This window comes from Osmerus eperlanus, unplaced genomic scaffold, assembly GCF_963692335.1.
Source record: "Osmerus eperlanus unplaced genomic scaffold, fOsmEpe2.1 SCAFFOLD_551, whole genome shotgun sequence".
Taxonomy (NCBI): domain Eukaryota; kingdom Metazoa; phylum Chordata; class Actinopteri; order Osmeriformes; family Osmeridae; genus Osmerus; species Osmerus eperlanus.
Window position 1 is genome coordinate 3,822 of NW_026911902.1, and position 15,030 is coordinate 18,851.

Consider the following 15,030-nt stretch of genomic DNA (forward strand, 5'->3'; position numbering starts at 1 on the left):
TCCCCAGCCTCCAGCTGATCTGGACTGGACCAGAAGCGACACAGTCTGTACTGTACACACTTGAACACCAGCTTATGGCTTCTTACGTAAAACTCGTTTCAATTAGTCCAGTCAGTGAGCTCCAGACAGGTTTATCACTGCAGCTTAAACACTGGTGAAGCTCCGTCATGAACTGCATGATGTTTACCCAGCGGGCACACACACACACACGCACGCTCGCATTTGAGCTTAGCAGGATGTAAGTCTTTTATTGTTTCGTCTCCAGGCTCCAGTGTCGCTCTCCACGCTGGAGTCTCGCTCTGTGTCTGAGTGTTCACGACAGAGCAGACCAGACCCCTTATTTTCCACTGCCCTCTGTTCTAATGCATGGAGTTATGATCATTGTTTGTTAATTGGCTCTTATGCGTGGCAGCGAGTCTGGTAGCATCCATGTATGTGTGCACGCGTAAGGTATGTAGAGAATGTGTTTGTGTGTACGTCTGTTTGAGTGTATGTGCGCTTGCAGTATGTGTGTGTGTGTGTGTGTGTGCTTGCAGTATGTGCTTGATTGTATGTGTGTGTGTGTGTACAAGTATTGTAAAAGTACAAGTATTTGTACTTTGTTACTTCCCATATCTCTGATGTGTACTGTGTGTGTACAGTGAGTGTGTATGTGTGTACTGTGTGTGTGTGTGTATACACTACTGTGCGTGCGCCAACTGAGATCCAGCTAGCCACTCCATCCTAATTCTGTCCAATTGCCGTCGGCAACGACTGCCTGTATCCATGGATATAAAATCCAAACGGTTGCCAATCAATCACCACTGACCACCAGGCGTGTCCCAGAGGGGCTGTTAGTTCGGCGGCGCCGTGCGGGCCAAGACCGACCCAGGGAGCTCTGCTTTCATCACCCAAACAGAGGAGGATTGGAATAATATCAACAGATCCATCATAACCCGCAGTTAGACCTAGGGCTAGGGATGAGGCTGGGGATGAGGCTGAGGATGAGGCTGGGGATGAGGCTGGGGATGAGGCTGGCGATGAGGCTGGGGGATGAGGCTGGGGATGAGGCTGGGGATGAGGCTGGGGATGAGTCTGGGGATGAGCCTGGGGATGAGGCTAGGTAGAGGCTGGGGAAGAGGCTGGGGATGAGGCTGGGGATGAGGCTGGGGATGAGGCTGGGGGATGAGGCTAGGGATGAGGCTGGGGCTGGGGGATGAGGCTGGGGATGAGGCTAGGTATGAGGCTGGGGATGAGGCTGGGGCTGGGGGATGAGGCTGGGGCTGGGGGATGAGGCTGGGGATGAGGCTGGGGATGAGGCTAGGTAGAGGCTGGGGATGAGGCTAGGGATGAGGCTGGTGATGATGCTAGGTAGAGGCTGGGGATGAGGCTGGGGACTTCAACATAATATACAAAATAGAACAAAAAATGAAATTTTCACAGCTTTCTTTGCTCATAAATCATCGAGCGTCATCACTTTGGTCCTCTCTGTGTTGCACGATATACACAAACAGTCCCAGCTGCAGCGTAGAGCAACTTCCTGTCAGGCTTATGGTTATACTGCCTCACCATGGCTCACATGGGTATCACACTCAAAACCTCCCAGCTGCTCCCTACTGTAGCAGAGTCCCCTCAGTCTCCAGCATGGGCTTCCCTCACCAACATTAGAGGTACATCATCGTTAGTGACAGTAAAATGCTCAACTCGGCAAATAAATGTGATATTTCCCAGCTGACAGTTGCTGGATGTCGAGACAGCATGGTTGCAGGTTAGATAGGCCCAGATAGGCGCAACTCAGACTGGCACGCCCCGAGGTACTTTTAGCAAGTGCTGCATTTCTCCAGTGCAGACTGTTCTCAAACAAAATACCAGGTTCTCGATCTTCCTCGGTTGTGAAATACAATTCAGGCTCTTGTGTCTGTTTGTCTTGTATAATATTACACTTTGACTCTGTAAGGACTCTGTAAGGATGTGAGGCTCTGTAGCGTTTTACAGTTGCTGTTGCTTGGTGAACTGTCATATCATTCAGCCAGAGAGGTATTAGAAGGAACAAAAAAAGTACGGGATGTTCTTTGGAGGTATTAATTCAGGATAATAAAGGTTCGCATGGTTACAGTTGCTAGGTGAACTGTTACGTAATTCGGTATCAGACAGTGTGCTGTCTCCACCATCCATTCCACCATCCTCTAATACTACCTACTTAATGTAGACTACAGTGATGTTAGCGTCACTACAGTCTGCACTCCAGGGAGTAAGTGATTGCAAATAATTAATCCCAAAGATTAACAGATCAACAGCCTTGCTTCACGAGAGCCGTGTCTCTTTTAGGCTGCAATACGCCGGGATAAACTGTAGGGGGCAGAAGCATACACGTGACAGCGAGATAACAGACATTACAGCCAAGTCATTTTACCTCAGATTTTGTGTGTACTGTAGCACACTCCCTCCGTGGTTCATATTTTTTTGTTAAAATACGACCACGTTGAGTTTCTGCTGTGGTGTTAGATTGATGTTTCAGTCGGACAGCTCATAAATATTGATGAATGACTGCCACTGGTCTGCAGGTGTGCAGATACTGTTCGTGGAGCTGTCACTGTGCTGTAATGAGAAATCATTCAGCTCCATCACCGCAACCTAGAAAAATCAGGTTTCAGAAATTCTTGGCAAAAAAAAAAGGCGCACACGTATTATCGACAGATATCATTTATTTGATTATATTCAACACTCCCTGGTACACAACACAACATTCACTATTCAAAAGTTCGCTGCTACAGCCAACGGTAGCAATGTTGCTGGCGCCATCTTCAGACACAGTTTTGAGTAATGTTGGGAGCAGGGTGACAAAGGATGAGTGGAACTCAAAAGTCTCCATGGATACCTGTCGCTATTTCATTCAGTGATCTGAAAGTACGTGTCATGTGCAAGCAACATGGCGGATGTATCTTGGAGATGCAGATTTGCGGCCGTTGATGGGATACGCAGTTTGGAGATCTATTACATGCGAAGGCCGTTCATTCGTAAACACTTCCTCCTTGTGTCTTTCATGCAGTTCACGTCACAGAAAAGCATTGACAGATGTAGTCATCAAATCGCTTACAGTAAACTGAAGTCAGTTAGGGTGTCAACAGTCCACATAACCTACCTGAAGTAGTTCTCTGTAGTTAATTAATAGAACTAAGGCACCAACTGAAACTCATGGCTAATATTTTTTTAGGGCAATGCTACAGATAGCGGATGCAAATGAAATTTTAAGTGCTTTTTTATTCACTGGCTTTGACAGTTGCATGCGTTGGTTGTACACGCATTGTAGAACATTCTTGGAAAGTGTAATCTCACTCACAACAAGGTTTCTAGAGTGTGTTACTGATCCATGACCATGAGACATCACCTCAACCTCTCTCCCACTTATCACTCAGAGAATATGGCTTTTCTTAGTTCCTCAACAAAGTAACAAATATAAATCAGTTCACCGCTAAAACAGACACAGTAAAAACACAAGTATCGTTCAGTTGCCACCTGTACCGAGTCAGTCATGGACAGTTTTTTTTTATGCCAAGGAGACGGTCGATGTACGAAAATATCCTGTATCCAACCTGGGAGAAGTGTTCTCAGAAGTGGGCTTGGAGTAGATGCTAAGCACCCAATCAAGTCGAACGAAAAACAAAGCTGGTGTTGAAGAGATTATTTCGAGAGGGGATCCATTCTCTTCTTTCCACAGAAATAACATTTTTTCTGTTGCCCTCAGTGGCTAGGTTGCACGTCACCGTAATGCCACGTTTTATTTTATTTTAATGATTTTTAGTTTTCTGCTATGTCTAATCACGCGACTACACAAACACCGTCCAATACCGAGAGAGTCTCTTTTTCATCTGCCCATTTACTCTGCCCTCCCATCCAATCTTCCATCCTGAGTGCACTCTGCCTCACTGGGCTCTCTTCTTCTCCTCTCTCCCTCCATCCCTCCGGTCCTCCTCACTTCCCCACCTTGGGGATTTTGATGTGGGGGTGTTTCTGAGCGATGCCATACGGCACATGGGCGGCGACGGTTCCCATCTCGGCCGCCCCTTCAATGTGGAACATCTGGTCGTCAAAGTAAATGTGGGGCCTGATCTTCTCCAGCATGGGGCCTTTGGGGGCCCCGGCCAGGAACAGGGCCTCGTCCGTCTCCAGGCCCCAGGCCCTCAGGGTCTTCAGGGCCCGGATCCCGGAGCTGGCGGCGCTGCGGGCCGTCACCAGGTAAGTGCGGATGGGGCAGTCCAGACGGTGACCTCGGGCGTAGAACTTCTTCTGCAGCTTGCCCAGGGCCTCCAGGAAGCTCTTCAGAGGGCCCTGGACCACAGAAGAAGACAGGGAGAGAGGAGAGTCAGAGCCAGGTGGAGGGGTTCATTTGAAAGATAGCGAAGGCTTGAACACGTAACAAAACAAAAGTCGCAGGCCTACGCCTGCTGTACATTCACACATGCTCATCACCGCCACGTACGTGATCCAGTAACGTGTTCTCATTCTCCCTCTCGTGCTCGAAGAACTTGTCCAGCCCGTGGGCCTTGAAGATGCGCTCCGATTCGTCAGAGAAGAGGACGGCGTCCCCGTCGAACGCCACCCTCAGCTGGGTCTCAGAAACTTCCGTCTGATTGTCGGCCATGAACATGGTGGCCGCTGCGATGCCTGTTCGAAATAGCAGAGAAACAGACACTGCCTGAGGACAAACACAGGAAGCCGTGGGCTTAAGAAGGTGTCTGTAGGAGTCAGATGGCTTAGCGGTTAGGGAATCGGGCTGTTAATCAGAAAGTTACCGGTTCAATTCCCGGACGTGCAAAATGACGTTGTGTCCTTGGGCAAGGCACTTCACCCTACTTGCCTTGGGGGGAATGTCCCTGTACTTACTGTAAGTCACTCTGGATAAGAGCGTCTGCTAAATGACTAAATGTAAATGTAATGTCTGTAAAACTGCCTGTCTAAAAACAAACGCACTCACAGAGAAGCAGATATAAGAAGAAATGGAAACTCTGATTTAATGTGGAAACTAATGAAAATCTATACACATATTTGGCCTTTTCTTTGCTGATTGCTGTCACATTATTCCACTTTGTTCAACAGGACTATTCCGTAGTTATGTGCGGAAATGGGCCCTTTAAAAGTCATCTAAGCTAATAGGTATTGGCACTTGTTGCTTTTTTTCCCGGTCTAGAAGCTTTTAGAGCTAATAATGACTTGCGGCTGTTAAATAGGTCTGCACTGTTTTATCCATTTCCTCGCAGCTGTTGTCTTTAGCATCAGCATATTTAATCCATACGACTGTTGTAATGGATTGTTGCTTTGAATAATTTCTTGCAGCAGTTGGTCCAGACGAGGTATGATCATAATATAAAGTAGAAGACTAATTAATTAATTGTAAACAGTAGTGATGCATTGCTATGGATTGCTTGACATTCATAAGTGTTTCCCTGGCCTTCAACAAGCCCAGTCGATCATCAACTAGAAATGTCACTGTCAATTCTTCTCAGTCCAGACAGACTGGAACTGGAATTGGGAGTGTGTGTGTGGAGGGGGCGTGTAGGTGTGTGTGTCGAGGGGGCGTGTATGTGTGTGTGTAGAGAGAGTGTGTGTGTATATATGTGTGTGTGACAGTTGGGATGAGTCACTCTGACATTAAGCTTGTGTTGCGCAGAATAAAACTGTCCTTGAAGTCCCCCTGACAACAGGTCCCCCTGACAACAGCCACCTGGTATTGTGCTTCGTTCACCTAAATAGACATCAGCAGCTTCTCTATATCGGAAATGCCAAAGAGTGCCATTTATCATTTAATCACTGGTCTAACATGCTGAATTAGAGGGCTGTGTAGAGAGACTCATTCAGATCTCTCTGGTAAACATCTGAAGGTTGAACTATTTTTCCTCAGTCATGTAGTCAGGGTTAGTCACACACCACAGAGGAGCTACACAGGAAATGAACGAAATGAATATGGAATGTTCCGACACATTCTAATTAAGGCGCCATGTTATGGAGGGTGTGATAGAAGGGCCCTCCATTTGGCTGTTATGCTGACTGAATGATGAGATTGCATTGGGGGCAGTTGCTTAATGGGCCTCTTAGTGACACTCAGGAATAGTAATGGAAATTATAGTGTGCGTGCGTGTGGGTGTGTTTGTGTGTGTATGCATGCCTGTATGTGTGAATTCTTCTGTGGGTTTATGTGTATGTGTGTGTGAATTCTTCTGTGTGTGTGTGTGTGTGTGCCCTCTTTCCTACAGTGTAAATGTGTTTGTTCCCATGAGCCTCATTGCTGTGTATTTGTCACGTGCCTCATGCCTGTGTATGTGTATGAGTGCATGTGCATTCCTGTTTGTGTGTCTGTTCATTGGGGTGTGTCTGTGGTGTGTGTGGCATGTGTGGTGTGTGTGGCATGTGTGGTATGTGTGTGTCATGCTCACCTTCAGCCAGAGCTTCCCTGACTTTGTCGGCGTCTGCAGACAGGTACAGGTTGGTCTGCCAAGCCTTCAGATAGCCAATAGGACTGGTGCCTCCCGTCATGCAGAAACGCTCGATAAACAGGTCTGAAGACAACACACAACACACAGAAACACACAATAACACATCACAACATGGTGTGATGTGGGCCTTGGCATAAAATGACTGCTAACATCAGTTCAGTCAAGACACTCACGTGATTGATTTCACCATTTATTCTTACACATGACAAATGGTTTTACATTGGCGGAATGGATGTACATGGGGAAGCGCTCCCCGCCTTCACTGCATATGCAAGACATGAGGCAGGGAGCAACGAGTTAAATCCCCCACGGGGAGCACAGACAGACAACACGGGGGTGAAGGGGACGGTGGTGGGTGGCAGCAACGCAGACTGCAGGTTCGACAATGCGTGTGCGTGCATGGAGCGGCTTTATAGCGCCGCCTATCGAGCTACGCCTATGGCCTGAGGGCACGGCGATGGGTGGTATGACGCGCGCTGCCCGAGTGCCTTGCCTGAACCTGCTTCGCTCATTTTAGTAAGTCATATCATCAGCAAAGGGCAAAGTGTGAACTAGTTCTAGCCAGGTGAAATCCCTCTAGGGGGACTATTTGCATATATTGAAAATATTCGCCTCAAAAAAGCTTAAAAAAATATCTAATGTGCCTTATTATATTCCAGTATTCTATAGAAACATGTGAAAACATTTTCCTCAAATACTGAACCAGCAAACTTTGCTAAAACACAACATTTGTCATTGCCAAAAATTATGGCCATGACTGAGAGGAGAGACTTGGGCTTCAACCCCCACCCATCACCACCACCCCCTCATATGAAACCTCCAGAGACCTCTGTCCTCCTCCCAGCAACACTGGACCGTGGGAGACCCCCCCCCCCCCATCCCCCCGTGGGAGTCCCCGCCCCTCGTTCCCCCCCTCCCCCCTCCCTCACATCCTCGTGTCGTACATCCACTGACTCCTGCCTGCCATGGACCCCTGGACGTCCTCGTGTTCTCTGGTGTGTTTGTTCATCTAGGCAGACGATCTGAGGGGCCGCAGGAGGCAGCGTGACCGCACAAGCATCTCCCACACGAAGGTGGAAACTTCTCCAGAGTTTCAATCCACCACTTCTCTCGCTGTGGGATCCCATCGGATGATAAGACAAACAAACGCTGTGCTCGTCTGAGAAGCGAGTCCACAGAGCCTGGCTCAGCGAGGTTCTCATTAATATTCTATCGCTTGTGGAATCCCAAGCGGTATTAGCGAAGCCGTCAATCATTCTGTGGGAATGTAATGTATTTATGCATGGTGGAGAGAGATTGGCGCGGTTTCTGTGAGACCTTCGAGAGACTGTGTCTGGCTGGAATTTTTCACCTGCTTGTAGCTGGACCAAACAGGAATGACAGAGAATCGATTTGTTTCATGACTTTTTTCAGGCTGAAGATGAATCGAGTTGTTCAGAGCGTGTCCTATTGATGTTAGTGAGGCCTTTTTGTCGTTTGTGTTTTTTTCCAGGGACAGGTCAGAGGTCATTGGGGCGTTGTTCGCGTTTGCGTTCACACACACGGAGTCACCAGAGAAATCCATCATGGATTCATCTAAAAGGATGGACTTCCACAACTCGTATTTGTGGAGACGACCCTTGAAGTCTAATCAAACAAATGAAAACACGTTTTAACCAGAGGTCAGATTTGTTCCGCCTGCTCGCTTGCGGTTGAACCAGATTTGAACCATCCGCAGACTGCAGGGACGCCACAGGAAGTGGCTAGTGACCACAGGAAGTGGCTAGCCTGGGAAAAAGAGGTCACGGGTCACAGTGCATTGTGGGAAGATGAGAGCGGGCATCTGGAAGTTTAGTCTACCCAAGAGACAAAGTGGACAAGGATGTGTTTGAATTAGTGTGTTCGGGTCTGTGTGTGTGCGTGTGTATGTATGTATGTATGTATGTATGTATGTATGTATGTGTGAGTGTCTGTGTGTGAGTGTGTGTTTGAGCTTGTGTGTGTGTGTGTGTGTCTCAGACTCACTGTGGTAGTTGATAGTGTTGATTAGCCTCACTCCTACATGAGCGTGGTTGTAGGTAACCAGGACGATATCAAACAGCTCTTCGCTGTCAGGGTAAAGCTCTCTGAGATGAGCGTTCACTGTCTCCAGAGCCTGCAAGTGGTTGAATACAACAGCAAGGAATTGTGGGAACTGTAGTCATCCCAAATCTGCACAGTCACATTCACTTTGTATCCCGGGCAACTGAAAAAAAGTGGCAGTCCAATAAACGTGTGTGTGTGTGTGCGTGTGTGTAACCTTGACGAAGGCGAACGCCGGGCCGGGGGCGAAGGGTTCATTCTCGTGCTCCACCTGGTATTTGAGATACTCCTCCACCCCTCTCTGCTCGTACACCTTCTGCTCGCGCTCAGTGCGGAACAGGACGCGTGACGACACAGCGATGGTGACAGCGTTCTCTGGCTTCGGCTGGGGAGGGCACAGGGGGGGGGGGGGGGGGTTGGGGGGGGATTGGGGGGTGGAGAGGAGGAGAGAAAACACAAGAGGAAGATAAAAAATGGAGATCGGAGTGAAATTAAGGAGAGTCCCAGAGATCAGGAGGAGGAAGAGGAAGAAGAGGAGGAAGAGGACAGGAAACACTGAAGGGGGATGATGGGAAAATTAAAATGGGGATAGGAGATTAGAGAGAGGGAGAGAGGAGAAAGAGAGGAAGAGAGGAGATGAGAGAGAAGAGAGGAGAGAGAGGGAGGAGAGAGGAGAGAGGAGAGAGAAGAGAGGGATAGGAGAGTGAGGAGAGAGGAGAGAGAATAGAGGGAGAGGAGAGAGAGAGGAGAGAGGAGAGAGAGGGAGGAGAGAGAAGAGAGGGAGAGAGAGGAGAGAGAGGAAATAAGGAAGAGGAGAGAGGAGAGCAAGTCCCACCAACACAGCCATGATGCCAGCCCATGAGTGGACATGAGTTGGAGCATGCCCAGTAACGTCAACAGGATCAGTACTTCACAGCATCAGTACTCAGCATCAGTAATTGATGATCCTTCAAGATGGTACAGAATAAACAGCTCACGACATCACCTACCAGGACCCACATATCTACACAGACACAGACACATGTCCATACCAACACACACACACTCCCTCCCCCCCCCCCACACACATACACACACTCACACACGCACACACGCACAGTTAACACTCACAGCAAGTTCAACAACAATGTATCAAATACCACACTCATACTCCACACCCACATGTAGTTCAAGCAACCCCCCCCTCCACAACTCCCCCCCCCCCCACACACACACATAGTCAAGAGATCCCACATTGAATGAGATCCGCTACCCTGGTTGGTCACGTCTTGTGAAGCTGCAGGGCTGGTGACACGGAGATAAGGGTGCATACAGTGTGACACCACCACCTCCTCCTCTGTATGTGTGTGTGTGTTTCTAGGTGTTGTGTGAAGTGAGCAGGAACGTGTAACTCCAGAGCTATGGTGACTGTGTGTGTGTGTGGGGGGGGGGGGGGCGTTGTCAGGGAGTCAGGTGGCTAAGTGGTGAGGGAATCGGGCTAGTAATCCAAAGGTTGCCAGTTCGAATCCCGGACATGCCGACTGACGTTGTGTCCTTGGGCAAGGCATTTCACCCTACTTGCCTCAGGGGGAATGTCCCTGTACTTACTGTAAGTCGCTCTGGATAAGAGCGTCTGCTAAATGACTAAATGTAAATGTTGTGGAGGGGGGGGGGTTGCTTGAACTACATGTGGGTGTGGAGTATGAGTGTGGTATTTTATACATTGATGTTGAACTTGTACAGCAAGTTCAACAACATGTGAGGGTTAACTGTGTGTGTGTGTGAGAGTGTGTGTGTCTGTGAGTGTGTGTGTGCTGGGCCACAGGGGCAGGCAAGAGGGTAGCATTCCAATCGGGGTAGCCAGCATTAGTCACCCACATGGAGTTGAACTCACATGACGCTCTTGTAGCAGAGTGGCAGAGAGAGCGAATGAGAGAGGGCAGGTTGGAGGGTGGGGGGTGAGGTAGGGAAGGAGGGAATGAGAGTGGAAAGGAGGGAGGGGGTGGGGAGTGGTGAGGGAGGGAGGGAGGGGGTGCGGCAAGGCAGGAGGGAGGGTGAAGTTGGAATAGATTGGAATAGATGGAATAGAAAGTTTACAAAAAAACATTTAAAAAGTACTTGAAACGTTTTGTGCCGTGTTGTGTGGGAAAAAAAGTTTCCTTGATTTTTGTTCGCAAGGTTGAAAAAAGTTTTGATTAAAAAGTTTTGAAAGGTTGAAAAAATAAATTTGGTACGTTATGAGTATAAAAAAAGTATGTCATGGACTTTTACTAGTCTTTATAAACATGAGTAACTCAGTTTCGACTTGAATGAAGGATGTGTGTACTTCTGCCATCTTTGTAAATGGGTCACAGGCTGTTCTTGGTGCCCATGTCATTGTGTGCCCTGGGCCTCTCACAGTACAGGCTGCCCCTTCATACGGACACATCACCCATTTACCTAGCTACACACACACACACACACACACACACACACACACACACACACACACACACACACACACACACACACACACACACACACACACACACACACACACACACACACACATACACATGCTCAAACAGGCACAAGCTGGTCCTCAGTGTTGACACCTGCAGGAAGACATGATGGACCTCAGACCTCCAGAGACCCTGGAGGAGCCCAGACCTCCAGAGACCCTGGAGGACCCCAGACCTCCACAGACCCTGGAGGACCCCAGACCTCCACAGACCCTGGACGACCCCAGACCTCCAGAGACCCTGGAGGACCCCAGACCAGAGACCCTGGAGGACCCCAGACCTCCAGAGACCCTGGAGGACCCCAGACCTCCACAGACCCTGGAGGACCCCAGACCAGAAACCCTGGAGGACCCCAGACCTCCAGAGACCCTGGAGGACCCCAGACCTCCAGAGACCCTGGAGGAAACACAGCAGCCACAGGCTCTCACGGCAACCACACACACTGAGGACACGCCACAAGGCTGTCTGAATGCAAACACACACACACACATGAACGCTGTTTGAATGCAAACACACACACACACATGAACGCTGTCTGAATGCAAACACACACACACACACATAAACGTTTTAGTTGTGCAGTCACAGTACGAACATGAAAGATGAGTTATGGTCACAGCCACCAAAGAAAGAATCTCTCCGATGCAGATTCTGGGTGAAACACACGTGTGTGTGTGTGTGTGTGTGTGTGGGGGGGGGGGGGGGGGAAAGGAGGCTGTAGGCGCCAAAAGGAGAGGAAGATGTGGAGGGAGGAGATGGTGTCAGGATGTTTGAGGGGCGCTTGAGACAGGCGTCCCCAAATTCAAGGGGAGACACATCGGTTAGTAGGTGCGTGTCCAGGGGGCATGCTCACACTGGGGACATTCATCAGGGGGACAGGGGACAATTGCCTTTGACCTTTGACCCCCCGCCCCATGCGATGGGTACTTACGAAGAAAATGCCTCCCTCCACTTCCGCACTCTTCTCACTGATACCTTGGCACAACGACAGTTCAAACCGACATTTACTCACAGATTTAGAGCATTTGTTTCACACTGAGCACATTTCTAAAACACACAACATTGGTCCCGTGTTTCAGGAATTAAAAAACAAAAGATCCCAGAACTTTCCATGTACGCACAACAAGCAACTTCCTGCTCCGTTCCTGTGTAGGTTAGCCCCTGAATAAACGATCAGTGACTGATAATTGAAATGTACTCATAGAAATTGTTTGTGTCGTTTCGTTGTGTGTCTTTGTTCGGTGTGGAATCCCTTATTATCCAGAAGAGCCTTTTCTGAACTAATTGCAGACTCGCCAAACACATCAACACGATCTGTGCTGCATGGTTGACGTAGCTACGAACCCTAGATCCCAGCACCATCACGAGCATGCTAACCTTAGCAGATGTTGCAGACCTTTGATAAGACATGCCTCTCCGAAGCCTGTTAGCTTTGTACCTATCATGTGACACTGGGTCCAGTAATAGCATAGCTAGCTGGGAGGCTGGTAGAAGTAAACTGATAGAGGTGCGACCCCCCCCCCCCCTCCTGGAGGAGAGGAGGAGGGGAGGGGAGGAGGGGGGGAGGGGGTGAGGAGGGAAGGGGAAGGGGGAGCAGCCGGTAGATACATTGAAATAAGGAGAGTGACTGGGTGGGGGGATATATTTAGCCCAGGGAAAAGGCCAGCTCAGTTGAGGCCCCTCCAGAGCCAGTAGATGTGATGACACGGCCAGGAGCAGGCGTAGTGTGGTGTGGGTCCTACCAGGCCGCTAGGCTGCAACGCTCAGAGTAACAAGCTCTCACTGGGAGCCTTATAGAGGGGCGTTCTGGCATTCTACACCAACAACATGCTTTGAGAGATTGAAAGCACAGATGGAACAATGATCTTTTTGCATGAAGGGCTCACTTTCGATGGCGTCAGAAACGTTTGGAAAGCGTCGACTTCAGATCGACGGTGTGTTGGTTTTAATAGCGGAGTATTATCACACTAAAAATACCCCCGTGTTCTCTTTCTAATCCTCAGCAAGTCAGCTTACACAGCCATTATCTACTTTTAACTCTGTTACCTAACTCTTTTAATACTCTCACTCTGTAGTTGTCTTTCTCTCTCTCTCTCTCTCTCTCTCTCTCTCTCTCTTCTCTCTCTCTCTCTCTCTCTCTCTCTCTCTCTCTCTCTCTCTCTCTCTCTCTCACACACTCTTCCTCCCCCTCCCTCTCTTTCCTCCCTGGAATCCAGGGGTGTCCTCTGTGATGCAGGCCAAGCCTGGCGAACAACAATAAAACCATGTTAGCCAGGTGCCACCTTTCCATGGACGCTCTCTCTGGAAGCTACGCAGCACACACACACACACACACACACACACACACACTCACTCACTCCCACCCAGACACACACACACACTCACACACACCAGTCTGATCTGTGGACATCTCCTGCTCACCTGTGCTAAGTGTCGGCTTAGCATCAGACACAATCTGATCCATGGAATTAATCCCCAAGCCAGCGCATGACCTGTAACCTCACATAGACTGAGCAAAACAGACAGACAGCAGACAAAAAAAGACAGACAGACAGACAGAGAGATAAACAGACAGTCAGACAGTCAGACAGTCAGTCAGACAGTCAGACAGTCAGACAGTCAGACAGTCAGACAGACAGACAGACAGACAGACAGACAGACAGTCTCACCGGTATGGGCTTGGTGGTGATCCCCAGGTGGTCCTGGTCGAACACCTCCCCCCTCACCTCCCAGGTTCCTCTGCTGTCCCCGTTGGACGAGGCTGTGACAGGAGACAGGGGAGCCTTCATCTCCTCGGGCTCACCTGCCCACTCATCACCTGCACGGGGTCCATGCTCATCCCCCCCCCTCCTCCCTCCCCCCCGGCCACTGCGATGGTACTTTCCTTGACGATACTGTTCTTGTGGCTCTGCCTCCACTCTCTGCACAGGTTTTAGGGGAGCTGGCAGATGGTGCCGTCCATGAATGCTAGTTTACTGCTGAGTCTGAGAGCTGTTAGTTAGTCTGCGCTGACGGAGTTCGCCCCTCCACACAGGAAGTCTCACTTGAAGTTTTGTCCAGACGGAATGGTTGATGGTGGTCGTGTCCAGTCAAGTCTTGAACCGTATTCCAAGTGGTGAAAAAGTGAATGTCTCCTTCCCTCTCTCGCTCACTACCACACACACTCTTTCACACTCACACACACACACCCTACACACTCACCCACCCTCTATGAGGTTGTGTTCGTCCATGCACACCTTTTATTCTGTCACTCTCCGACAGAAATTTTCTGCAACACACACACTCACACGCTCACACACTCCCTTACACACGCAGTCGTTGTCCTTCGGGGTTCCAGAGCAGTACTACACGATCTGTATCCGTTCTGACTAGAGGTCCTGATTCTCTCTGCGGTCTTTTTCCCTCTGCTTCTCACACACCAACCTCTCTCTCTCTCTTCCCTCCCTTTCTGTCTCATTCAATCCCTTTCCCTCCCTCTCACGCTCCCTCTCTCTCTGTTTCTGTCTCAGTAAACGTCTCCTGTGAGCAGGGACGTCCCACATGCAAATCCTGCCACCTGCTCAGACCAATGGCGGGCTTGGTCCTTATGCAGAGGCCCCTCCCCCTGTTTACCCGGGACACGAGTGCCCCAGAGGCTGATGGGAGATTTAGACCCACATGAGCAGTTATTTTCCTCTAGCACTGCAGTGATCTGTAAGGAGTATGTGCCAGCCTATCCTCTCTCTCTCTCTCTCAATTCTTCACAAGCCTTTCATTTAACGCATCAAGAAAGAGATAAATAGATAGAGAAAGAGGATGAGAGACAGACAGAGAGAGAGAGAGAGAGAGAGAGAGAGAGAGAGAGAGAGAGAGAGAGAGAGAGAGAGAGAGGAGAGAGAGAGAGAGAGGAGAGAGAGAGAGAGAGAGAGAGAGAGAGAGAGAGAGAGGAGAGAGAGAGAGAGGGGGTGGATGGAAAGATACTGTATTAACATAAGTGTTCAAGTGAAGTGATGGAATGTAACTAGAGTGAAAGAGAGAGA

The 15,030-nt window shown here is 49.3% G+C and overlaps 1 pseudogene; it reads right to left on the reverse strand.

Annotated features, from left to right (window-relative positions):
- Window positions 1–2,666: 2,666 nt before the first annotated feature.
- LOC134016747 (cytosolic 5'-nucleotidase 1A-like) lies at window positions 2,667–14,503 on the reverse strand (annotated as a pseudogene).
- Between the last annotated feature and the right edge of the window lie 527 nt (window positions 14,504–15,030).